This window comes from Nomascus leucogenys, chromosome 21 (genome assembly GCF_006542625.1).
Source record: "Nomascus leucogenys isolate Asia chromosome 21, Asia_NLE_v1, whole genome shotgun sequence".
NCBI lineage: Eukaryota > Metazoa > Chordata > Mammalia > Primates > Hylobatidae > Nomascus > Nomascus leucogenys.
In genome coordinates, this window is record NC_044401.1 from 65637772 (window position 1) to 65665510 (window position 27739).

Consider the following 27739-nt stretch of genomic DNA (forward strand, 5'->3'; position numbering starts at 1 on the left):
GCTTTTAAATAAAGTGTCATATAAGGGATAAAGCAACATAGAAAGCAAACAATTGCTTTTCCATATTGTGCATAAATTATTTATTATAGTAATATAGACATATAATTAAAATTAGAGGATGTATAAATGCGTAATAATAACAATCATACTCCCAAGTTCAATATTTGTATTATTATCATTTTTTAAATATAACTTTGAATAATATTCTTACAGCTGTATTTTTATTCCCTCAACCTCAGTTAACATAGACATTTTTATCAAGGTAAGATAAAGATATTGACTTTCTTATACTCCTTTGCTTCAAATTATTCCAGGTCTTGATTTGATTCATACTTCGATCAAGATTTTCTTATATGTAATTTGGCTTTTCCTGGACTCCAATTGCCTTTCCTTTTCCTACCTCGCCAATTAAACCAAAACAACAAAAATCTTCACCATAGTTTCAATTCATTTTATGTATACGTAAAGACATACACACACACACATACACACGACGCACACACACGCAAATTCTATATTACATAAGGTCTTTTCCCTAAAATAGATAATTCCTAAAGTGCTGTATATCTGCTTCAATCTGAGATTAGAATCACCTGGTCAAAAACTCTTACCCTGCAGTATCTCTGCTTTCATAGGTAATATCCACGCTTGTCTGGATCACATGAACTAGGTTTTCTTTATCTCATAACATCTACTCTTGTTTTCTTCATATTACTACAGTATATCAGGGAAAGTGCTATGAAAAGATAACACAGATTGATGGCAGCGGCGGCCTGTCTGGAGCGGCTGCTGCCATCACACCAGCTGCGGCAGGGAGGCGCAGCCCAGGCTGCACACTCTGTGGAGTCGGCGGGGAGTGAGGGCAAGTGGGATCCCCACCCCTTCCAAATTAGTGGGTTGGGAGCTTCCTGGGTGCAGCTGCAGCCACCCAAGTTGTGGCAGTGGATCATGGCCCCTGGATCCATGGAGCAGGCAGGAGCCCTGCCCTGCTGGGTGCAGCTGCAGCCACCCAAACCACGGCTGCAGACCTGGGCCCCTGTGCAGCTGCAGGTGCCCAAGTTGTGGCTGCAGACCCACACATACCTGCACTCTTGGGGACCTAGGAAACCCCCGTGCCCTTGCAGGCTTGGAAATGCCTACTCCCACTGCCCAGCTCTTCCTGTTGTCTGTGTCCACTTCAATCTCAGAGCAAAGTCGGGGCTGAGCTGGGGCTCTGTCACAGCCTGGCCAGGTGTGTATATGCTCAGGGCAGTGCTGATATGCCAGCCTCCTGCCACCTCAGTCCCCTCGGGTCTTTGGGCACCAATGAGCATAGGAGGCAAGTTGGTGGGGGGCTGAGGGAAGCTTGGCACTGGCCTGCAAGTATCCCTTGGCACGTACAGCCAGGGCACCATGAATGGCAGTGGGAGGCAGGCAGGCTCCCGGGTGAAAGGAGGGGGTTCCTGGAGATGTCCCACCTTCAGGTCAGAGAGGGCCTGAAGACTGGGGACCAGGCTGCTACTCCCACAATGGAAGTGGGAACTTGTGGTGCCTTTTCTGGATGTGCCCATGGCCACCCGCAGACCAACTGGTGCACACTTCCTCCCCTCTGAGGCCCATAAAGCCTTGGGCTCAGCCAAAGCTGAGCAGACATCAGGACAACCAGCCGTAGAGAGGAGCTACCTACGCCAGGCCTCCTCTCTGCTGAGAGCAGCTGACATCAGAATGACTGGCTCCAGAGAGGGGCTACCCCTTCCAGGGCCTACTCTGAGCTATTCTGTCAATCAATAAAGCTCCTCTTCGACTTGCTCACCCTCCACTTGTCAGCGTGCTGCATTCCTCCCGGACACAGGAAAAGAACTTGGGACCTGCCAAATAACAGGGCTGAAAGAACTATAACACCATCAGGCCTGAAACACACCCCTTGCTTGCCACGTTGCAGGTGAAGAAAATGAGAGAAGAGCTGTGGCCCTTCAGGGACCCCAGACCTGGGAGCTCCCCAAGCCAAGGCTGTGACTCCCTCTTTGGAGCCCTGTGGTTCCTGGAGTTTCCAAGCTTCTGGGCACCACTGTGTTCCCTGGTGGCAGCCATGGAAGCTGCTTGTGGTGCACCTGGTCCAGCTGCAAACTTCAGAGGACTGGGACCTGTTCGTACATCTGGAGCGGCCGCCCTGCTGCAGCAGCTGGCATGCCTGACTGTGCACAGTGGCTGGACCCCATGCGTACTCATTCATACACCCCTCAGCGCTCCACACCTGGCTTGCCCTCGGCAGGCATGGGATCCAGGCTGATATTGTGAGCAGAGTGCAGCCTGCCAGGCTGAATGGGCAGAATGAGCCCGGTGGGCGCTAGCAAAACTCAGCCAAAAAGGCACCAGCAGCCACAGAGTTTCCCAGGGAGAAAAGCAACACCCCAAGTATCCTGTAACAAAATGGTAAGTGTCCAAAATCTTGACTATTTCAAATGTTCTCAGCTGACTGATAGTTTGGGATAGTCTCATTATTCATGATATCACACACGTGTGAATGGGTGTAGTTCTTTTCACATTCATCAACAGACTCTTTCATTTTAAAGACTCACAGTTCCCTTCCACTTTAGATTTTACTGTGTAATTTTTCAATTACTTCCTCTTTCCTACTTTTTCTAACTCTCATTCTAGGACTGCTATAAGCTGGATGTTGAATGTTCTGTAGGAAATCTCCATTTCTCAAGGTTTTGTTTGGTTGTTTTTTGTTTTTGTTTTTGAGATGGGGTCTCACTCTGTTGCCCAGGCTGGAGCTCAATGGCACTATCTTGGCTCACTGCAACCTCTGCCTCCCGGGTTCAAGCAATTCTCCTGCCTCAGCCTCCCTAGTAGCTGAGACTACAAGTGCGTGCCACCACACCCAGCTAATTTTTGTACTTTTAGTAGAGACGGGGTTTTCTGTGTTGGGCAGGCTGGTCTCGAACTCCTAACCTCAGGTGATCCACCCTCCTTGGCCTCCCAACATTTCTCCAGTTTTATAAAATATTTTCTATGATTAATGTTTTCTCTTAATTTTTCAGTTTAATATTTTATTTATCATTCTTCAATTGATTGTTTTTAAAATCAAAATTTTAATTTATGAGTTATTTTCATGATCTGTACTTTTTAATATTTCATAGCTATTCTTCACATTTTATGAATGCAATAGTTTCCTAATTACTTTGAAAGATTAATATTAGTTTTAGGGTTTTTGTTTTTGTTGTTGTTCTGTTTTGAAGATAACCCTGTTTTTAAAGTGATCATTTTTAAGAATTATCTCTATCCTCATGTTTCAGGTTTTCTTCAATCTAGAGCTACTTTTTTATATTGCTATTTTTTCATAAACATGGAAATACTTAACTATTATTTCTTATTTAAGAATGAAGAACAGGGATGAATACTTACGTAGCTGGTATGCATTTCTTTTACCTTTGAATAAATTTGCTTTTTCTTCCAATAGACTTTTTCTCATTGGCAAGCCAGAACAGGAGGTCTGTGCTGTCAACTATAAGGTTTCAATTTAGGGTGATCAGGCAAGGAAAGACTGTTGGGTTATACACGGTTCTATTAAATAACAAAATTTAAAAGTTGGTGAATTAAATAACAGAATTAAAAGTCCTGGTTTTATTCCAGGGCACCATCACCTGTATCAAATGCCTTAGTTCTCCCAAGAAGCTGCATCCAATAACTTTGTAGAAGACCCTTCTGGGTTGGTAGTAGCTGTTTATAGTAGGCTGCTTAATTCCTGGTTAAGCAAAGCTCAGCACAGCTGTTTTGTAACAGACCTTAAATTAACCCTTCACTTTCTACCTCTGTTCTTATTATTTTTCTCTTTCCTTTCCTCCAACTCCCGTTGCAGTGCCTTTCTGAAGTTTTGGTTTGCAGACTGAATCTCACTCTTCTAGAGTCTTCTAGGGCCATATTCTGGTCAACAGCTTCATAGACTGAAATACAGTGATTGCTCAAACAGTAGACTTTCTAGCTTCTAGAAATTTGTTGACCTCTTGTGTTAATTCTCTTTGTCATTCTGGATTTATTATTTGCACTTCAATGCTATGATCGTAATTGGGGCTTCTGAGGAATGAGAGGCTAAAATGTTCTAACCAATGTTGAAATTGAAGCTAAAGTTCTTTAATATTGTTCAGTGAATTTTCTTCCTTTTTGTAATATTGTATTAGAATTTCGTTCTTTTGATTCATCTATAGTGATTTCCTAGAATGTGCCTTACAATGTTGTTACATACTATTCTTGAGTGGTTTGTTATGAACCTTTGTGTTTTCAAGTGTCACTTGATAGAAATCAAAGCATGCATTAAGCCAAATACTTGAGTAAAATAGGTAAAAGCTTGTTATTTATAAATTATTCGTTTCTTATAAGGTACTTGGGTCTACCATGAATTCTGTGAGCATTAAAAAAAGAATTTTATTCTTTCCTGAGCAATTGTATCCTGTCAGGTTTTAACGCATAACTTAAAAACAATTTTTATTCATTTGGCTACCATATCACCACAGCACATGATAGCAAGCTGGCAGAAAACCAGTCTATCTGGAGCAGATGCCATCAAGCCCATGGTAATTTCCCATTACTAATTCAGGGCTTGCTGGCTCATCTTCCAACTTTCAGCACCTACATTGCTTTCCCTGAGATTTTTCTCTGGCAAGATGAAGACTGCTTTGGTGACCCTACAATAGGCTAAAAATGTCAGGATTAACAACCTCAAGACAGCCCTCAACCAATGACTAGCAGATGTTTAGAGTATGAGTAACCCAGCTCCCTCCTTCCTCAGGTGGAATAACAGGAGTGGCTTCCAAAGCTTCTCTAGCTATTATGTATGAATCTGGCTTGAAAATGAAGCACTGTTAGTGCGTCTCTTCTCTGCCCACTTTCCCTCTTCCTTACCTGGGGTTACCTCCCAAATAAACTACCAGACACAAATCCTTGTCTCACGTTCTGCATCTGGGACAATCCAAATTAAGACAACCTCTAACAAAGAGAACAACTTTAACTGCTTCATATATTAAAACTATAAATAAAATTACCGTGGCTGAGCAAGTGAGAATGAAGCAACATATTTGCATGTTGAAATAATCATTTTGAATATTTTCATTTCATTCCAGATTTTACCTGAATGGTGAAGTTTTAATCATTTTTCTGAAAATGATTATCAGAAATCAGGAAATGTAAATAACGCTGTATTACTTTTTAAAATTGAAATACAGAAACATATTTTTAAAACCTTATAAAGGAGTTCTAGTTCCTGAATTAAGGTTGGGGACTGCAAGTATGACATAAAACTGTCATTCTCAATGCACAAAAAATGAGCTACTACACTTTGGGAAAAATAATAATAATAAACAAGGAAAATGGAATAACTTAATGGAATAACTTAATAGAATAAGTTGAAAAACTTGTGAAAAGGAAAATAAAATAAAAAACAAATCAGAAGATTTGTTAGCAGATAGTAGTGGCAACAGGAGATAAAGCACTTGCTTCCTAACACTGATCTCATTGTCTGGAAGCTCCATAAAAAAATGAGTCAACAAAATCCCTTGACCACTGACTATCAATGCTTCCCAAAATCTGGAATGAAGTAAACTGAGTGGGCATCCATTTTCTTTTTCCTTTTCGTATGGAAAAGTAATGAAATCAGAAAATAAACCCAAGGAAGATAACAAAGAAAATGACTCAATCAACTAAAGGGCCCAGGGCTGCATAGTAGCTTGAAGAAAGTTTCAAAGCCAAAGGTAGTCCCACCATGAAAGAAATATGTCTTGCGTACAGGCAGAACAAAATTTGGTTCAAGACTTTTAGAAAAATCTCAAAAGTGGGGCATACAGCCTTAACTGGGCTTTCCTTATTCACTCTCACCTCACATCCCTCTTCATACAATCCCATCTACATCTGCAGAAATGTGGTTAAGATACGTAATCCCCAACCCCACTTCTAGCTTGGAGAGAAAAATTAGTGTCAGATATTAGGAGAGTCATGTTTCATTCAATCTGTTTAAGAGCAAATGAACCATGGACAGAATAGCCTAAGTGATATGGTTTGGATCTGTGTCCCTGCCCAAATCTCATGTTGAACTGTAATCCCCAATGCTGGCGGTGAGGCCTAGTGGGAAGTGATTGGATCATGGGGGCAATTTCTCATGAATGGCTTAGTACTATCCTGTTGGTGTTGTTCTCATGATGGTGAGTGAGTTCTCATGAGATCTGGTTGTTTAAAAGTGTGTTGCACCTTCTGTCTCCCTCTCTTGCTCCTGCCACGTGAGATGCCTCACTCCCTCGCTCCTGCCATGTAAAATGGCCCACCCCCTTTGCCTTCTACCATGATTGAAAGCTCCCTGAGGCCTCCCCAAAAGCAGAAGCTGCTATGCTTACTGCGCAGCCTCCAGAACCATAAGCCAATTAAACCTCTTTTCTTTATGAATTACCTAGTTTCAGGTATTTCTGTATAGCAACGCAAGAAGAGACTAATACACCAAGCATAAGCCAGATAAAAAGAAATAGCTTGGCCATGACACAAATACATATAAGAAGGAACGAAGGAATGGGAGGAAAGAAAAAATAATAAAGAAGGAGAGGAAATAGGGCATAAAAACAGGAATCCAATTCAGAAAAAAATTAAAATCTCAACAAAAAAATTACTCATAATTGTTCACAACAGAGGACAAATTAACAAAAACATGAAATCTGTAGAATCACATCATAACAACAGTAAAATAAAATAATAGTATGAGATGAAAATGATGAAAGTTGACACAGACCTTCCACACCAAAAAATAGACTGGTTAGTCCCTCACAGATGAAGAAATAATCCTTTAGGCATTCAGCAAGGGAAACAAACAAATAACATATTAGGGAGAAATCTTAGGCAGGACGACTATTAACACATCTGTGGTTAGATTCAATGCCAGAAGACAACAGAGCAACATCCACATGGGTTCCAGAGAAACAAATATAAGCCAAGAACATTGAACCCAGTGAAAACATTTTTCAGGTATTTAAAATAAAAACAACACATTTGCGAACAAGAGGAGATCTGTGAAAATACCCATGTCCTAATTATACATGGTAGACAAACACAGGCAAAAAATAGGAATCTGACTACCTAATACATTTCATGATCTCTTTTGTAAACCTAAAGGAATCTTTTATGAAATGTCTCTTGTAATAAAGAAATATTTATTTGATGTTCATTAAGTTTACTTAATTTTAAATTTTTTGGATAAAATTTTAAAATCAAATTTAGTATTTCTAAATTATAATAGCAGTCATTACATCTCTTTTTCTATATCTATTTATTATCATTCGCTCTGTTTAGCCTTCTTCTAGATGTAAAACATGAAATGGTAGTTACCTAATGTTCGTAGTGGTGGATACGGTTTTACAACGTATTTCATTGTCTCTGTTTCTAGTTTGATCTTGTAAGTACTTTAATTTTTGTTTCACGTTATTCTTTATACTTGTAAATGTAATTTTAACAAAATAAATCAAGTAATGATGATATAGAGAAAGAAGGAGGAGGAAGAGAAAGAGAAGAGGAGAAGGGGAGGAGGAAGGAAAGAAAAAATAGGAAAGAGGAAGGAAGAAGGGGAGAAGGGAGAAGAGGAGGAGGAATAAAGAAGAAAGAATGAGGAAGAAGAAGTAAGAGGAGGAGGCTGGGCTCAGTGGCTCATGCCTGTAATCCCAGCACTTTGGGAGGCGGAGGCGGGTGGACCACCTGAGGTCAGGAGTTCGAGACCAGCCTGGCCAACATGGTGAAACCCCGTCTCTGCTAAAAATACAAAAATTAGCCAGGCAAGGTGGCGCACACCTGTAGTCCCAGCTACCCTGGAGGCTGCGGCAAGATAATTACTCAAACCGGGGAGGCGGAGGTTGCAGTGAGCCAAGATCGTACCATTGCACTCCAGCCTGGACAGCAGAGCAAGACTTTGTCTCAAAAAAAAAAAAAAAAAAAAAAAGGAGGAGGAGGAAGGAAGAATAAAAGAGATAAAGAAAGCAAATGGACCAAGATTTCCATAGCAGTTCATTTTGAGAGAGGGAAAATATGGATAATTGTTATTTTCTTATATATACTTTTCTGAATTTTATAAATATTCAAAAAGCAGTTTTTTAAATAAATTAAAATTAACTTTTTTTGAAACACTGCTTTCAGCAGCAAATTGTTCCTACAATTAAGCTTTTTAGGAGTTCAAGAAACAGCCAAATAGTTCCAAAACTGTACTGTGAGGATCATTATGTTCACCTCTATTTACAGCTAGAAAAGGGGTTAGGAATAAGAAGAGCTGAAAAAGTGAAAACATGTGTTGTTCCCTGAACTTTTTTGTCACAAAATTGACGGGGAAGTTGTATGTTGATTAAAGAGCAATTTCCAGAGCCGCAGAGATACAAGCCTTCTTCTCATTTGCCGGATTAATTATGGTTTGCCCTTATTTCAACCCAGGCATGAAATCCAGCCTCTTCACATTTTCCATAGTAAATACAGAATAAGGAAACATAAAAATTTATTTTTGTAAGTGTTATGGCCTTTCCTAAGATGCCAGGGTTACTAGTTGTGCTCGCCTTATATTGCAGTTTATTTCATTTGAAAAATGCCATTCAGCCTCTTCTCCTCTCCCAAGTTTCTTTGTTTCATGCTTTTGGCAGATAATTCCTTTTTAAAATCCCTTTCCCACAAGGCAGTGCCTGGTTACTCTTATACAAGCTTCCACTCTGAGATATTCCTCAGGCAATTAAAATCCCTCTCCTCATTATAAAGCATAGCTGCTTAAACATGGCCCAGATCCCACTGCCGTGGTCCCATGCCCAAACTCATCACTGCAAGGAACCACCAGTTAATTATAAATTTATGATCACAGTCTCATACACTTGGAAATTTTTTATATATAACAGAGCAAGTCTATTGACTCAGGTTGATTTCTTCATTGTAGTGGGAAAAATGTAACAAGGCTCCCAAGATTTCCACGACTATGTATGCATGCTCTGTATGATTTCCTCCCCTTAGGTGTAGGTGGGAGCTGTGAGCACCATGAGATAGTCATTCCCTCAATCTGGTTACACTGTATGACGAAGTTGATGTGATGATCACTCTTGTGACTAAGCTATGTTATGTAATATTCTGTCATAGGAGACTAATGAGAGAACCTCCTGCTGGTTTTGAAGAAGGAAGTTGCCATGTTGTGAGAGCACCATATGGCTAGAATTTGATGGCAGCTTCCAGTTGCTGAGCATAAATGCCAATCAATAGTCAGTAAGAACATTGATCCTACAAGCCCAAGGAAATAAATGCTGCCAAAAAGTGCAGTAATATTGGAAGAGGACCTCAAATGTCAGATGAGATTGCAGGCCAGCCAACACCTGAATTTGAGCCTAGTGAGACTCTAAACATAGGACCCAAGTAAAACATACTTGGACTCCTGACCCACAGACACTATGACATAATACATGTGTGCTGTTTTAGCCAGGCACGGTGGCTCACACCTGTAATCCCAGCACTTTGGGAGGCTGAGGTGGGTGGATCACCTGAAGTCAGGAGTTCGAGACCAGCCTGGCCAACATGGTGAAACCCCGTCTCAACTAAAAATACAAAAATTAGCCAGGCGTGGTGGCAGGCTCCTGTAATCTCAGCTACTCAGGAGGCTGAGGCAGGAGATCACTTGAACCCAGGAGGCAGATGTTGCAGTGAGCCAAGACTGCACCATTGCATTCCAGCCTGGGCAACAAGAACAAAACACCATCTCAAAAAAAAAAAAAAAAAAAGTGTCGTTTTAAGACATTAAATTTGTGATAACTTTTACAGAGCCTTGGAAAACTAATATACTTGGTAAGTGAGCCAGAATGAGTAGACAATAAAAATCAGAATATAAAATACAAACAAGTAGACAAATATATGGATAAAAGATAGACAAAAATTCTTTCAAAACAAAATAGTTAAGCAATGCTATCAAGCAACTTGAATAAATTAATTTCTATGTAACACTGCAATCATCATGTGCAGAATACAAATGCTTTGCATGCTGTTATGGAACATTCATTAAGGTTTACCATGGTTTGGGCCAATAAAATGTCTAAATTAATTTAAAATAAATTTAAGCAGATAAAGTTTAAAACCAAAGGAAATTTTAATAATAATAATAATAAGCAGAAATGGAATGAAGTAAATAAGAAACAAATAATAGAGGCTGGGCACGGTGGCTCACGCCTGTAATCCCAGCAATTTGGGAGGCCGAGGTGGGCAGATCACAAGGTCAGGAGATCAAGACCATCCTGGCTAACATGGTGAAACCTCATCTCTACTAAAAATACAAAAAAATTAGCCAGGCGTGGTGGCAGGCGCCTGTAGTCCCAGCTACTTGGGAGGCTGAGGCAGAAGAATGGCATGAACTCGGGAGGCGGAGCTTGCAGTGAGCCGAGATTGTGCCACTGCACTCCAGCCTGGGCAAGAGAGAGAGACTATGTCTCAAAAAAAAAAAAACAAAAAAACTAATAATAGAGACACTGAATAATGTCAGAAAGTTGAATCTTTGAGATGATTAATACAATTAACCAATTCCCAGCATGCTGGACCAAGAAAGAGAAGATGCAAGCTGAGTATGCAAAGGCATACAAAGTGGTATAATGGACATTGTAGACCCAGAAAGTAGTGGGCAGGAAGGGAGGTGAGGGCTGAAAAACTACCTACTGGGTACAGTGTACACTACTCAGGTATTGGGTGCATTAAAACAAGACTTCATCACTATACAGTTCATCCACGTAACCAAAAGCCACTTGCACTGCTAAAGCTATTGCAGTTTAATTTTTTTAAATAAAAGAAATAGAAAATGCAAATTACCTAACTAACAGATGTAAGAGGGGACATGGAAATATATCCTGAAAATATGAAAAGGATAATAGGAGAATACTATGAATAAAATCATGCTAATAAATTCAGAAACTTCGATGAAATAGATAAACTTCTTGATAAACAAAAATTACAAAAACTTTCACAAGGGGATACTAAAAATATCAATAGGCCTACATCTATTCAACATCGAGGTCATAATCAAAAGCTATCTAACAAAATTTCAGGATTCATATGCCTTCACTGTTGAGTTCTAACAAACATTTATGAAAGAAGTAATACCAATCTTAGACAACTCTTTCTTTTTTTATTTTATTTTATTTTATTATTATACTTCAGGTTTTAGGGTACATGTGCACAATGTGCAGGTTTGTTACATATGTATCCATGTGCCATGTTGGTCTGCTGCACCCATTAACTCATCATTTAGCATTAGGTATATCTCTTAATGCTGTCCCTCCCCGCTCCACCCACCCCACAACAGTCCCTGGAGTGTGATGTTCCCCTTCCCGTGTCCATGAGTTCTCATTGTTCAATTCCCACCTATGAGTGAGAACATGTGGTGTTTGGTTTTTTGTCCTTGCGATAGTTTACTGAGAATGATGGTTTCCAGTTTCATCCATGTACCTACAAAGGACATGAACTCATCATTTTTTATGGCTGCATAGTATTCCATGGTGTATATGTGCCACATTTTCTTAATCCACTCTATCATTGTTGGACATTTGGGTTGGTTCCAAATCTTTGCTATTGTGAATAGTGCCACAATAAACATACGTGTGCATGTGTCTTTTAGCAGCATGATTTATAGTCCTTTGGGTATATACCCAGTAATGGGATGGCTGGGTCAAATGGTATTTCTAGTTCTAGATCCCTGAGGAATCGCCACACTGACTTCCACAATGGTTGAACTAGTTTACAGTCCCACCAACAGTGTAAAAGTGTTCCTATTTCTCCACATCCTCTCCAGCACCTGTTGTTTCCTGACTTTTTAATGATGGCCATTCTAACTGGTGTGAGATGGTATGTCATTGTGGTTTTGATTTGCATTTCTCTGATGGCCAGTGATGATGAACATTTTTTCATGTGTTTTTTGGCTGCATAAATGTCTTCTTTTGAGAAGTGTCTGTTCGTGTTCTTTGCCCACTTGTTGATGGGGTTGTTTGTTTTTTTCTTGTAAATTTGTTTGAGTTCATTGTAGATTCTGGATATTAGCCCTTTGTCAGATGAGTAGGTTGCAAAAATTTTCTCCCGTTCTGTAGGTTGCCTGTTCACTCTGATGGTAGTTTCCTTTGCTGTGCAGAAGCTCTTTAGTTTAATTAGATCCCATTTGTCAATTTTGGCTTTTGTTGCCATTGCTTTGGGTGTTTTAGCCATGAAGTCCTTGCTCATGCCTATGTCCTGAATGGTATTGCCTAGGTTTTCTTCTAGGGTTTTTATGGTTTTAGGTCTAACATGTAAGTCTTTAATCCATCTTGAATTAATTTTTGTATAAGGTGTAAGGAAGGGATCCAGTTTCAGCTTTCTACATATGGCTAGCCAGTTTTCCCAGCACCATTTATTAAATACGGAATCCTTTCCCCATTGCTTGTTTTTGTCAGGTTTGTCAAAGATCAGATAGGTGTAGATATGTGGCATTTTTTCTGAGGGCTCTGTTCTGTTCCATTGATCTATGTCTCTGTTTTGGTACCAGTACCATGCTGTTTTGGTTACTGTAGCCTTGTAGTATAGTTTGAAGTCAGGTAGCGTGATGCCTCCAGCTTTGTTCTTTTGGCTTAGGATTGACTTGCCGATGCGGGCTCTTTTTTGGTTCCATATGAACTTTAAAGTAGTTTTTTCCAATTCTGTGAAGAAAGTCATTGGTAGCTTGATGGGGATGGCATTGAATCTATAAATTAACTTGGGCAGTATGGTCATTTTCATGATATTGATTCTTCCAACCCATGAGCATGGAATGTTCTTCCATTTGTTTGTATCCTTTTTTATTTCGTTGAGCAGTGGTTTGTAGTTCTCCTTGAAGAGGTCCTTGACATCCCTTGTAAATTGGATTCCTAGGTATTTTATTCTCTTTGAAGCAATTGTGAATGGGAGTTCACTAATGATTTGGCTCTCTGTTTGTCTATGATTGATGTACAAGAATGCTTGTGATTTTTGTACATTGATTTTGTATCCTGAGACTTTGCTGAAGTTGCTAATCAGCTTAAGGAGATTTTGGGCTGAGACAATGGGGTTTTCTAGATATACAATCATGTCATCTGCAAACAAGGACAATTTGACTTCCACTTTTCCTAATTGAATACCCTTTATTTCCTTCTCCTGCCTGATTACCCTAGCCAGAACTTCCAGCACTATGTTGAATAGGAGTGGTGAGAGAGGGCATCCCTGTCTTGTGCCAGTTTTCAAAGGGAATGCTTCCAGTTTTTGCCCATTCAGTATGATATTGGCTGTGGGTTTGTCATAGATAGCTCTTATTATTTTGAGATACGTCCCATCAATACCTAATTTATTGAGAGTTTTTAGCATGAAGGGTTGTTGAATTTTGTCAAAGGCCTTTTCTGCATCTATTGAGATAATCATGTGGTTTTTGTCTTTGGTTCTGTTTATATGCTGGATTACATTTATTGATTTGCATATGTTGAAACAGGCTTGCATCCCAGGGATGAAGCCCACTTGATCATGGTGTATAAGGTTTTTGATGTGCTGCTGGATTCGGTTTGCCAGTATTTTATTGAGGATTTTTGCATCAATGTTCATCAAGGATATTGGTTTGAAATTCTCTTTTTTGGTTATGTCTCTGCCAGGCTTTGGTATCAGGATGATACTGGCCTCATAAAATGTGTTAGGGAGGATTCCCTCTTTTTCTATTGATTGGAATAGTTTCAGAAGGAATGGTAACAGTTCCTCCTTGTACCTCTGGTAGAATTTGGCTGTGAATCCATCAGGTCCTGGACTCTTTTTGGTTGGTAAGCTATTGATTATTGCCACAATTTCAGAGCCTGTTATTGGTCTATCCAGAGATTCAACTTCTTCCTGGTTTAGTCTTGGGAGGGTGTATTTGTGGAGGAATTTGTCCATTTCTTCTAGATTTTCTAGTTTATTTGCATAGAGGTGTTTGTAGTATTCTCTGGTGGTAGATTGTATTTCTGTGGGATCGGTGGTGATATCCCCTTTTTCATTTTTTATTGCATCTATTTGATTCTTCTCTCTTTTCTTCTTTATTAGTCTTGCTAGCAGTCTATCAGTTTTGTTGATCTTTTCAAAAAACCAGCTCCTGGATTTATTAATTTATTGAAGGGTTTTTTGTGTCTCTATTTCCTTCAGTTCTGCTCTGAGTATAGTTATTTCTAGCCTTCTGCTAGCTTTTGAATGTGTTTGCTCATGCTTTTCTAGTTCTTTTAATTGTGATGGAGGGTGTCAATTTTGGATCTTTCCTGCTTTCTCTTGTGGGCATTTAGTGCTATAAATTTCCCTCTACACACTGCTTTGAATGTGTCCCAGAGATTCTCGTATGTTGTGTCTTTGTTCTCGTTGGTTTCAAAGAACATCTTTATTTCTGCCTTCATTTCATTATGTACCCAGTAGTCATTCAGGGGCAGGTTGTTCAGTTTCCATGTAGTTGAGTGGTTTTGAGTGAGTTTCTTGATCCTGAGTTCTAGTTTGATTGCACTGTGGTCTGAGAGAGAGTTTGCTATAATTTCTGTTCTTTTACATTTGCTAAGGAGAGTTTTACTTCCAACTATGTGGTCAATTTTGGAATAGGTGTGGTGTGGTGCTGAAAAAAATGTATATTCTGTTGATTTGGGGTGGAGAGTTCTGTAGATGTCTATTAGGTCCACTTTGTGCAGAGCCGAGGTCAATTCCTGGATATCCTTGTTAACTTTCTGTCTCGTTGATCTGTCTAATGTTGACAGTGGGGTGTTAAAATCTCCCATTATTATTGTGTGGGAGTTTAAGTCCCTTTGTAGGTCACTCAGGACTTGCTTTATGAATCTGGGTGCTCCTGTGTTGGGTGCATATATATTTAGGATAGTTAGCTCTTCTTGTTGAATTGATCCCTTTACCATTATGTAATGGCCTTCTTTGTCTCTTTTGATCTTTGTTGGTTTAAAGTCTGTTTTATCAGAGACTAGGATTGCAACCCCTGCCTTTTTTTGTTTTCCATTTGCTTGATAGATCTTCCTCCATCCCTTTATTTTGAGTCTATATGTGTCTCTGCACGTGAGATGGGTTTCCTGAATACAGCACACTGATGGGTCTTGACTCCTTATCCAGTTTGCCAGTCTGTGTCTTTTAATTGGAGCATTTAGCCTGTTTACATTTAAAGTTAATATTGTTATGTGTGAATTTGATCCTGTTATTATGATGTTAGCTGGTTATTTTGCTCGTTAGTTGATGCAGTTTCTTCCTAGCCTCGATGGTCTTTACAATTTGGCATGTTTTTGCAGTGGCTGGTACCAGTTGTTCCTTTCCACGTTTAGCGCTTCCTTCAGGAGCTCTTTTAGGGCAGGCCTGGTGGTGACAAAATCACTCAGCCTTTGCTTGTCTGTAAAGTATTTTATTTCTCCTTCACTTATGAAGCTTAGTTTGGCTGGATATGAAATTCTGGGTTGAAAATTCTTTTCTTTAAGAATGTTGAATATCGGCCCCCACTCTCTTCTGGCTTGTAGAGTTTCTGCCGAGAGATCAGCTGTTAGTCTGATGGGCTTCCCTTTGTGGGTAACCCGACCTTTCTCTCTGGCCGCCCTTAACATTTTTTCCTTCATTTCAACTTTGGTGAATCTGACAATTATGTGTCTTGGAGTTGCTCTTCTCGAGGAGTATCTTTGTGGCATTCTCTGTATTTCCTGAATCTGAATGTTGGCCTGCCTTGCTAGATTGGGGAAGTTCTCCTGGATAATATTTTGCAGCATGTTTTCCAACTTGGTTCCATTCTCCTCGTCATTTTCAGGTACACCAATCAGATGTAGGTTTGGTCTTTTCACATAGTCCCAAATTTCTTGCAGGCTTTGTTCGTTTCTTTTTATTCTTTTTTTCTCTACTTCCCTACTCGCTTCATTTCATTCATTTCATCTTCCATCACTGATACCCTTTCTTCCAGTTGATCCCATTGGCTACCGAGGCTTCTGCAATCTTCGCGTAGTTCTCGAAACTTGGCTTTCAGCTCCAGCAGCTCCTCGAAGCCCTTCTCTTCATTGGTTTTTCTAGTTATCCATTCATCTAATTTTTTTCAAAGTTTTTAACTTCTTTGCTATTGTTTTGAATTTCCTCCTGTAGCTCGGAGTAGTTTCATCATCTGAAGCCTTCTTCTCTCAACTCGTCAAAGTCATTCTCCATCCAGCTTTGTTTCATTGCTGGTGAGGAACTGCGTTCCTTTGGAGGAGGAGAGGTGCTCTGCTTTTTAGAGTTTCCAGTTTTTCTGCTCTGTTTTTTCCCCATGTTTGTGGTTTTATCTGTTTTTGGTCTTTGATGATGGTGATGTACAGATGGGTTTTTGGTGTGGGCATCCTTTCTGTTTGTTAGTTTTCCTTCTACCAGACAGGACCCTCAGCTGCAGGTCTGTTGGAGTTTGCTAGAGGTCCATTCCAGACCTTGTTTGGCTGGGTATCAGCAGCGGTGGCTGCAGAACAGTGGATTTTCATGAGACCACAAATTCAGCTGTCTGATAGTTCCTCTGGAAGTTTTGTCTCAGAGGAGTACCTGGCCAAGTGAGGTGTCAGTCTGTCCCTACTTGGGGGTGCTTCCCAGTTAGGCTGCTCGGGGTCAGGGACCCACTTTAGGAGGCAGTCTGCCCGTTCTCAGATCTCCAGCTGCATGCTGGGAGAACCACTACTCTCTTCAAAGCTGTCAGACAGGGACATTTAAGTCTGCAGAGGTTCCTGCTGAATTTTTGTTTGTCTGTGCCCTGCCCCCAGAGGTGGAGCCTACAGAGGCAGGCAGGCCTCCTTGAGCTGTGGTGGGCTTCACCCATTTTGAGCTTCCTGGCTGCTTTGTTTACCTAAGCAAGCCTGGGCAATGGCGGGCGCCCCTCCCCCAGCCTTGCTGCCACCTTGCAGTTTGATCTCAGACTGCTGTGCTAGCAATCAGCGAGACTCCGTGGGCATAGGACCCTCCGAGCCAGGTGCGGGACACAATCTCCTTGTTTGCCGTTTTCCAAGCCCATTGGAAAAGCGTGGTATTAGGGTGGGACTCACCCGATTTTCCAGGTGCCGTCTGTTACCCCTTTCTTTGACTAGGAAAAGGAACTCCCTGACCCCTTGTGCTTCCTGAGTGAGGCAATGCCTCACCCTGCTTTGGCTCATGCACAGTGCGCTGCACCGACTGTCCTGCACCCACTGTTTGGCACTCCCTAGTGAGATGAACCCGGTACCTCAAACGGAAATGCAGAAATCACCCGTCTTCTGTGTTGCTCACGCTGGGAGCTGTAGACCGGAGCTGTTCCTATTCGGCCATCTTGGGTCCCCAGCGACAACTCTTCCAAATTAAAAGTAAGAAAGAACCCACGCCAAATTGATTTTTGAGACCAGCATAACCCTAATACCAAAACCTGACAAGGAAAATACAAGAAAATAAAATTAGATCAATATCACTTGTTGTCATAAATTCAAAATGTTTATGGCAATACTAGCAAATAGCATCTAACAGTATATGAAAAGACAATACATTATAAACATATGGAGTTTATCCCAGGGATGCTGGGTTAATTTAACATTAGAAAGTCAATCAATGCAAATGACAATATTAACAGATAACAAAAGAAAAACATACCATCATTATAATAAATGGAATGATAAAAACACTTAGCAAACTAGAAATATAAGAAAATGTTTTCAACCTGATTAAAAAAAACATTTACTTAATGATAAAATATTGAAGGCTTTGTCCCTAAGATCGCAAACAGGGCAAGGATATCTGCTGTCACCATTGTACCAGAAGTCCTAGCCACTGAAATAAAATAAGCAAAAAAATACAAAATAAAAAGCATAAAGACCGAAATAAAATTAAAAATTTAATTATATCTACATGAGATCACTGGGTATATTTAAAGCAACAAGAATTTCTAAAACATGTACCAGAATTTATGGATTTAGCAAAGCCAAACAATACAAAGTTAGTGACCAAAATTTCCTTGTAGTTCTACATCTTATTAATGAATAATGGGAAAAATAAAATCTTAAAAATACCTTTCATGTCAAAATATTAGATTGCCAGGAACAAATTTAGTAAGATCTCTACTCTGAAAACTATAAAATGTTGTTGCAAGAAACCAAAGATTATCTCAATTAGTGCAGAAATGAACCATGATATGAGTTAAATGATACCAGTATCTGTTCTCCTCAAAACCAACAGTAGAATGATCTAAATCCCGATCAAATTCATAGCAGGATTTTTAAAGAAATGGACTAACTTTTTCTAAAATTTATAATCAAATGCCAACAATCTGTTTTAATCAAAGCAATCGTTTTCTTTTTTGTTTTTGTTTTTCTTTTTTTTTTGAGACGGAGTTTCGCTCTTGTCACCCAGGCTGGAATGCAATGGTTGATATCGGCTCACTGCAACCTCCGCAATCTTGAAAAATTAGAAGTCTGTATATGGAACTGTAGTAATGAAGATAGCACTCTACTGGTATAAACAGAGGCAAATAGATAAATGGAACAGAACAGGGAGTTCACAGAAACACATATTTGACCAACTGATTGTTATCAAAGCTGCCAAATTCTTGTTGAAAGAAAAACCATTTAACAAATCATCTCAGAAAAGCTAAGTATCTGTAAAAAAAGGAAAAAAAAAGAACATCGACTACTACCTCGTATCATACACAAAAATTAATTTAAGAAGAATCATTAACCTAATTGTAAAATCTAGAATCATAAAGAGTTTGAAAACTATCCTTATGGTCTCTCAAGACACATAAAACACTGACAATAAAAGTTTTTCTAAATGAATATATTGGAATTCGTTATAATACACAATTAAGGAAATGAAAATACAAGCTACAGGCTTAGAAAACATATTTGCAACAAATATGTCTGACAAAAGACTTATATTCACAACAAATGTATATTATATATATATATAAACATGTATATATTAACCCAAGAGAACAAGAAAAAATGAAAACCGTAAAGAATGAAAAGGAAAAATTTAACTTTTAATTATATCTATATTACATTATTTTGTACACAATAAAACATCAAAAATTTCCAAAACAGGTACCAGAATTAGCGAAGTTGGCAAAACCAAAGAAGACAAAATCAGTGAGCAAAATTCCACTGTAGTTCTGTGTCTTACTCATGAGCAATATACCAACAATATACCATTTAATATAAATACATATATATTAACTGCTTCAAACCAATACTAAAAAGAAAAGCAACCCAACAAAAAAGTACAATGTCTGAAATGACACTTCACAAGTACATAACTGGCGGATAAACACAAGAAAAGCTGTTCAACATTGTCAGTTACTAAGCAAATGAAAAGCAAAACCAGGGTGAGATTTCCTTTATTTATCCACTGGAATGGCTAAATTAAAAAAAAATGTTGGTAAGCAGGTGAAATAACTGAAATTTTTATACATTTTGATGGCAATATAAAATATTACAAAAACTTAGGATTCATTATTTTGCAGGTTCTTATAAAGTAAAACATATCCGCACCCTATGAATCAGCAATCCACACTTAGCTATGTACTTAGGATACGTGAAAGTGTATCAAAAATGACTTAAGGATGTGCTTAGCAGCTTTGCTTATAATCGTGCTAAATAAAACATTAGTCAGTGGCAGTTGTGAAAGCACAGCCAGGAAGACTTTATTGAGGACCATCACATTAGGTATAGGAACCAGTGCAACGGGCTTTTGCAGTGGGAGAGAGATTGGGCTTAACTCCAAATATCGCATGAATCACTGGGAATTTATAACCACGAAGCAGTGTGGAGGTCAGTGGATAGAAAATTACTAAGAGGAAACATCAGAGGTAAAGGGGATTCTGGCTAAACCAACCTAACAAGATTCGTGTTGAAAACAGGTCGGGGTGATGAGGCATCACCTGCGGATAATGGAGGATGAGGAACCTGACCAGATATTGAGAATGATCAAATATTTAGGATGAGATGTTCTTGCTAAACTGACTTAGCGGGATTCTTTGGTAAAACTAAATTTTGTAAGAAAATGCACGGATGTGCCTAACAGAAGATACAGAAGCCTGACTAACGTTTGGCTAAGTAAAGAAGGTTTGTCAATAGTCAAAGACTAGAAGCAACCCAAATGCCTTCCTTAGGAGAATGATATAAACAACTTGTAGTATATTCATATAATTAATACTAGTCAGCAATAAAAAGGAACAAATGATTCATATGTGCAGCAGCGTGGATGAATCTCCACATTATGTTGTATGAAAGCATCCAGACACAAAAAAAATACATACTTCATGGAGCCATTCATATGAAGTCAATGAACTGGCACAACTAATCTGTAGTGATAGAAACCAGGGTATGTGGACTCAATGAGGAGATTGGCTGAAAAGGGGTAGGAGGGTAATCAAAACGTTATTTACCTTTTGGTGCACAGAATTGTCAGAATGCACCAGAATAAACATTTGAGATATGTGCCTTTTACCACATGTGAATTATAACTCAATTAAAAAAGGTGAATGGGATTCTTTCACAAATGTTCAAGCAGGATTGTTATTTGTTAAACTTCCATTGTTAATTTCACTTATACATACAAATTAGCTTTCCTCTTAGAAGAGTATTTTTGGTACTTCAGAAACAAAATGCCCTGCCTGGAACAAAGTGCTCTTATGATTCTGCCACATAGAAAATAGTGTTATTGTTGTGTCTCATTAAATATTATACGGATTGATGATTTTGTAGAGACTAAATTACCCATGTCTTTAGTACTAATTCTGACAACACAACAATGCAAGTAACTGTATTTATCATTTATTTAAATGCTTGGGAAAGTGTTAGGGACTTAATGTGTTGTCTCATGAGTTTCTCGAACAATTTTCTTTTGCCAATGAAAAAAATCAAGCTCAGGGCAGTTATGTAACTTGCTCATGGTCACGTTGTTTGGAAGCCTGAGCCTGTTATTGAATATAGGTCTAATTACACAAACACTGCTCTGTTCCCTATACAATATTGTCTCTTAATTGGACATGACATCATTTCTTCAATACAACAAACTTATTGATACTTTAAAATTGTTACAGACTGATGTAACACTCAGGGCCTAATTAGAAATGCAAAACCACCAGGACGTTTTACATATACCCAATTGTACACACATATAATACTAATTATATAGTATACATTTTTAAAAAAATAAAATTACCTATCATCTATAGTGTGGGTGCATGCGTTTGGGGTGTGTGTGTGTGTGTGTGTGTATCAAGGGATTTAAGGAATTTGTTGCAGGAATTTGACCTTAATCTCTCTGCAGGCAGTTGGGAAACAAGGATGGATATGCAGCTAGGGAGGTTTTAGCAAGCTGAGATCCACAAGCATGAGCTAGAGTTCATGAGACAACAGAGCTGTACCAGTTCTTGTTGACTTTGATCTTGGTGCTGTGTGTGCAGCAGGTGCAGAGACCCTTCATCACAAAGCTAAACACACACACATCCAATTCAGAGTCCAAGAAGGCAATGGAGGATCCAGGGAAAGGAAGATCAGCCGTAGGCTGGCTCCTTCCTCATAGCAAGAGGTGAGCCAGACAAGGGACAGCATGTCAGAGTGGCTGCTGCCTCCCTTCTGCCTCTCAGCTCTTCCATAAGAATCTCTCACATAGCCCAGGCTAACCGGAAGCATATCAGAAGGAATTCTGCAAGATGCAGTTCAGCTCAGTCAAGTTGACACATTAGGAAGACACCGTGAGTGATTTGCAATGAGTTCTAGTTATAATCAGTTCTAGCCAACTAAAACTTAATGTAGAATTGTAATGGGCCTTCTCCAGAGTGTGAGCCTTGCTTCACTGTTTTCCAACTGTGTGACTGTGGACAAGTTACTGAAATTCTCTAAGCCTAAGAATCCTCATATGGAAAATGAAGATAACAAGAACACCTATTAATAATACTACTATTAAGAGCAAAAGAGAACCATGTTAAAAAAAAAGAAAAAAATTTAGAACAGTGTTTGGTACCTGACAACCAATCAGTAAATATAACTGTTATTATTATCAAGCGAACAAAATTTTTCAAATCACAAAAGTAAAGGCCTATTTTTTATTTAACCGGGTAAGGTTTATCATTTAAAATATCTTACAAATGTGAATTTACAAAATTATAACAGAATGTACCTCTGTAAACTTAGTTCATACATATACATGTAAATATAAATATATGTTTTAAAAATTGCTGAAAATCTGCATGTATCAGTGAAAGTTCAGTTTGAAATAGGTATTTACCAAGTAGTCACAGTGCTAACTATCATTTAATAGAAGCTGTCTAAAATAGCCTTTCACTATGAGTCTCTACAGGATTCATAATGAGAGTAGGACTTTGGAATTATATATATACAATTCCACCTCTCCTGTAAGAATCTCTCATGTGGCCCAGGCTAACTGGAAACATACAACACATGAAATTCTGGGAGGTGCAGTTTAGCTTACCCAAGCTGACACATTAGAAAGTCATCATAAGTGATTTGCACAAGAATTTTTGTGCAGATATATATCTGCACAAATATTGCTGCAAAAGTAGAATTTTTTCTGGTCTATTTAACAATCACATTCTATAACAAAACCAGTTGGTTGTGGGCTGATGTGTGACATTTTAGAAAACGTTGGCGGGGTGGGGGGCGTAAAAATGCTCAGCTGAGCTACAACTAAGTTATTTAGTACTCTCTTTGAAGGACAGAAGTAGAGCAAGCAGCTGCTCAAAACAAATATCTGATATTTCACAAAACTTAGCTACCAAAGCAAAAGCATCTGGTCAAATGTGCAATGGCGCAGAAGAAGAAGATCCACCTTTATTTAATTATATGCAAAATACATTTATCTATGCAGAAATTTCTAAGGAATTTACAAAAAAGCTAAGAGAAGTAATAAGTGAGTTTAGCAAGGTCTTAAAATACAAGGTTGACATGCAAAACCGAATTGTATTTCTGTGTACTAGCAAAACCAAATATAAAAATATATTTTTGAAATACTACTTACTAGTGCCCCAAAAAATGAATGCTTAAAAATAAATTTAACAAAATATATACAGGGGCTATACACAAAGAAACGATATAATATTGCTGAGAGAAATCATAGAACACCTCCATAAATGGAAAATTAAACCATGTTCATGGACCAGAAGACTAAATATTATTAAGATGTCAATTCTCTTCAAATTGATCTCTAGATTCAACATTACAGCAGTCAAAATACCTGGAGGATTTTTTTGGAGAGCTTGACAAGCTGATTCTGAACTTGATATGGAAATGTATACAAGGCCTAGTTTAAACCATTTTGAAAACAAAGAACAGAGTTGGAGGACTTGCATTGTAATAAAGCTGGAATAGTCAGTAAATTAGAGTAAGAATAGACATCATGATCAATAGAACATAAAAAGAGAGTCCAGATACAGGTACACAGCTATACAGCCCCTTGATTTTCTACAAAAGCGTCAAGGTAGCTCAACTGGGAAAAAATAAATAGCCTCTTGGACCAATAGTAATGGAACTACTGCATTTCTATGAGCAATAAATAAATAAATAAAGCTTGATCCTTACTTCACAGGATAGGCAAATATTAACTTGAAATGGATCATAAACTAAAACATAGATAAAAATATACAGTTTCCAAAAGAAAACATGGTAGGAAATCTTTATGAACTTGGGTTAGGCAAATCGTTCTTAGATTAGACATATTAAACACTAAGTATAAAAGATAAAAATGCTAAATTGGACTTCAACAGAATTAAGAAGTTTTGTTCTTCCAAAGACATCCTTCAAAAAAGGAAGACAAGCCACTGAATGGGAGAGAATATTTGCAAAACATATATGATAAAGGACTTGTACCTAGAATATAAAAATACTTAAAAATCAATAAGAAGACAAACAACCCAATTTAAAAATATGGTCAAGAGCCAATAAAGCAAAAAAGACATACACATGGATATGAGCAAATGAGAATATGAACAACAGTATCACTCATTAGTGAAATTCAAAGCAAAAATGCAATGGAATGTTGTAACACACTTACTGGACTGGCTAAATTTTTTTTAAAGTGTCAAGAACACGAAGGAACTGGAACTTTTGATGTGTTGTTTGGGGTGGGAATGCCAAATGGTACATCCACTTTGAAAAGAGTAGGGCTGGGTGCGGTGGATCACGCCTGTAACCCCAGCATTTTGGGAGACCCAGGCAGGTGGATCACCTGAGGTCAGGAGTTCGAGACCAGCCTGGCCGACATAGTGAAATCCCATCTCTACTAAAAATACAAAAAATTAGCCGGGCGTGGTGGTGGGCACCTGTAATCCCAGCTACTCAGGAGGCTGAGGCACGAAAATCACTTGAACCCAGGAGGTGGAGGTTGAAGTGAACTGAGATTGTGCCATTGCACTCCAGCCTGGGTGACAAGAGTGAAAATCCATCTCAAAAAAAAAAAAAAAAAAAAAAAAAAAAAAAGGAAAAAAAAGAAATGAAATGAAAAGAGTCTGGCAGTCTCTTATAATGTTAAACATACATTTTCCCATACATCTGAGAACTTTTACTCCTAGGCATGTATCGAAGAGAAAAGAAAATACATATTAACACAAAAACTCATACACCCTTGTACAGTCATATTCACAGTAGCTTTGCTCCTAATAGTCAAATACTGAAAAGAACCTGCCCCCATCAAATGGTAAATAGTTATGTCTGTTATATGTATAAATATGCTGTCATAAGAAATTCATTTCAAAAAAGCTAGAATGAGTGTTTTGTGCCAGATCTTGTGGGATGCAGTAGCGTTAGTCAGTACAGCTATTAAGATAAATCTGGATTTGAATCTATCACTAAGTCCTTTTCTAGGCGTATGAGCCTGGTCTAATCAATCACTGTGTCAGAACTTCTGCTTCCTCATTTTCAAAATAGAAATATTCTCATTACCTATCTCATAAGGTTAGTAATAAGCAATAAAGAACAAAGTGCATGCCTGTTGTGAACATGGGCCATATAACAAAACAGATATTATAGCTGTTGTTTTATTATGATATCTAAATTATTCCTGGGAATGTATTTATTGAACATATTTTCATCATCATGAAATAATTTGGAGATTTATAAAATTTGTGAAAACAGAATTTTGCTTGACCAGAATACTGCATATAAACCGAAATAATATCCTGACCAAAAGTCAGGATATTTATTAATATTGATATGATATTTTATTAAATAATTCATTCAGATCTAAATGTAACTGGACTCATATCCACTGAGTTTTCCCCAAATTGTCAAATGTAGGGAATAAAGAATTCTTTGTCAATGAATATTCTTTTTTCTCTTATAACTTATTTTTGATTCTACAGTAAAACAATAAATATTATCTTAGAAATATAATTTCATATATATTCTAGATCATCTTATCCAAGATGTGTCAGCTGTGAAACATCTGTTCCTACAGAGAATCAAAAAAAGGGAGTAGAAATACATTGCAAATGTCTTCAACATAAAAAAGATATATAGATAGATCTTACAGATTGATAGACCTTATTTTTCTGATGATAGATAAATGATAGAGAAGTAGACCTTAGTTTTCTTAATGTAAAAATTCTCACTTGAAAATCAAATTCAGCAAACCGATATTCTAAAATCATTTTCTTTTCTTGACAGTCTCTCACTTAGAAACTAGATGTATCAAACAAACCATTTTTCTTTGGAAGACTGAAAAAAAATATTTCCACCGACCATATGCCTAATTCATCTAGAAGCATGAGTATTTGGTGAAAAATAGAATTTACTTCTGCTTCCTCATTCATCTAGAAATGAAATTCCATATTCTATTCCAGCATGAATCTTTGTGATTAGACATTAAGCATAAGTATCTTTCATCCTAGAGCAAAGATTTAGAAGGGAAATAAATCCACACTAACATAAGGCAAATACCAAAACAGCCACCTCAAAATGTCAAGTTAAGGACATTACCAAAATTAGAGCAGTCTAGGAAATAAGCCAACTATCTGTTATGATATAAAAAAGGTAAAGTAGCCTTTTCCCTTCATCTCTTTACTGTCACTTTCAGCTCCACCAAACTATGGCTAAACTGCATATCTGAAATCAATAGCTACAATCTCCTTTGTGTTAAGTATATAATGCCAGTATTAATAGCCAAATATTAATACTCTCATAAACAGTAAATGTGTTAAATATTATCAGTCATTGAAGAAGGGATGAGTAAATGAAAACTATTCCATATTCATGGACTGCAAGATACAGTATTATAAAATCTAAGTATTCCTCAAAATGTATCTACATATTAGTGCAATCTCTCAATATCTCTGCAGATTTTTTTGTGGAGATTGGTCATTGACTCCAAAATATTGTGATAATGCAAAACCAAGAATAGACAAGGCATTCTTGAAGACAAACATGGAGGACTTATGATGCCACATGGCAATACTTACTATAATTGAGACAATGAAGTATTGATGCTAGGATAGGTTAACAGACCAACGGAACAGAATAGATTTGATAATCAGATTCACACATATATAATCACCTTATTGGTGGCAAAGGTGATAGTGCAATGCAGTGTAAGATAATTACCTTTTAAAAAGTGGCTTTTGGTGTAGGAGTATACACATGGAAGAAAATAATTATGTCTCCTTCCTTAAAATTTACACAAAAAATAACTGCGGATCTGAATGTGAAAGCTAAAACAGAAATTCATCTAGAAGATAACACAGGAAGGTGTCTTTGTAATCTGAGGTAGTCAAAATTTCTTAAATAATACACTGAAAGAACATACCATGAAGTCAAAGATCAATAAATTGGGACTTCATTAAACCTCCAATTTTGTAATGATAAAGATTGATAAATTTGACTTCTGTTCATAAAGTCACCATTAAGACAGTGAAAAGGCAATCTACAAATTTGAAAATGATAATTGCCATTCATATATCTGACACAAGATTTGTATATAGAATGTATACAATATACATTGTATTTATATATATTATATACACACATACTTATAGTATATATCAATAAGAATATGTATCAACAACAAAAATAGAAACGAGAAATTTGCAAAATACTTTAATTATCACTTTCTGAAAAAAATTCATATGAAAGGATGTTCAACCGTAATAATCATAGGAAGATGCAAACTAAAACCACGATGGAATAAGATTATATAGCCAAAGGCTAAGATGAAAATGTCTAATAATCCCACTTATTGTCTAGGATCTAGAAAACCTATCATTCTCATATGCTGATTATCAGAGTGTAAAATTGCTATAGCACTTTGGAAAGCTACTTACTATAGTTTATCGTAAATTGGCTCCATGACCCAGCAATACCTCTTCTTGGTGTACATCCAACAGGTATGTGCATATATGTATAGCTAAGGATATGTAAAAGAATATATCTAGCAGCTTTCGTTGAAATTACCAAATACTGGAAATAAGGCAAGTGCCTAGCCACATTAGAATGGAGATAATATTCTCAAACAGTTGTGTACAGCAATGAGAATAAAGAAATTAACAATAATGCAAATTAACATAGATAAACCCCCTAAGAAATAATGTTGAGCAAAAAAAACAGACAAAAAAACTTAAGTATGTATAATTCCATTTGTAAAATAAAAACAGGAGAAACTAGTCTCAGGTATTGGAAGACAAAGTAGTGGTTACATCTGGGCAAAGGAGTGATGACTGAGGGAGGTTTTTGTGGTGCTGGTAATATGCAAATTCTTGATCCAGATACTGACAATATATGGGTGTGTTAACTTTATG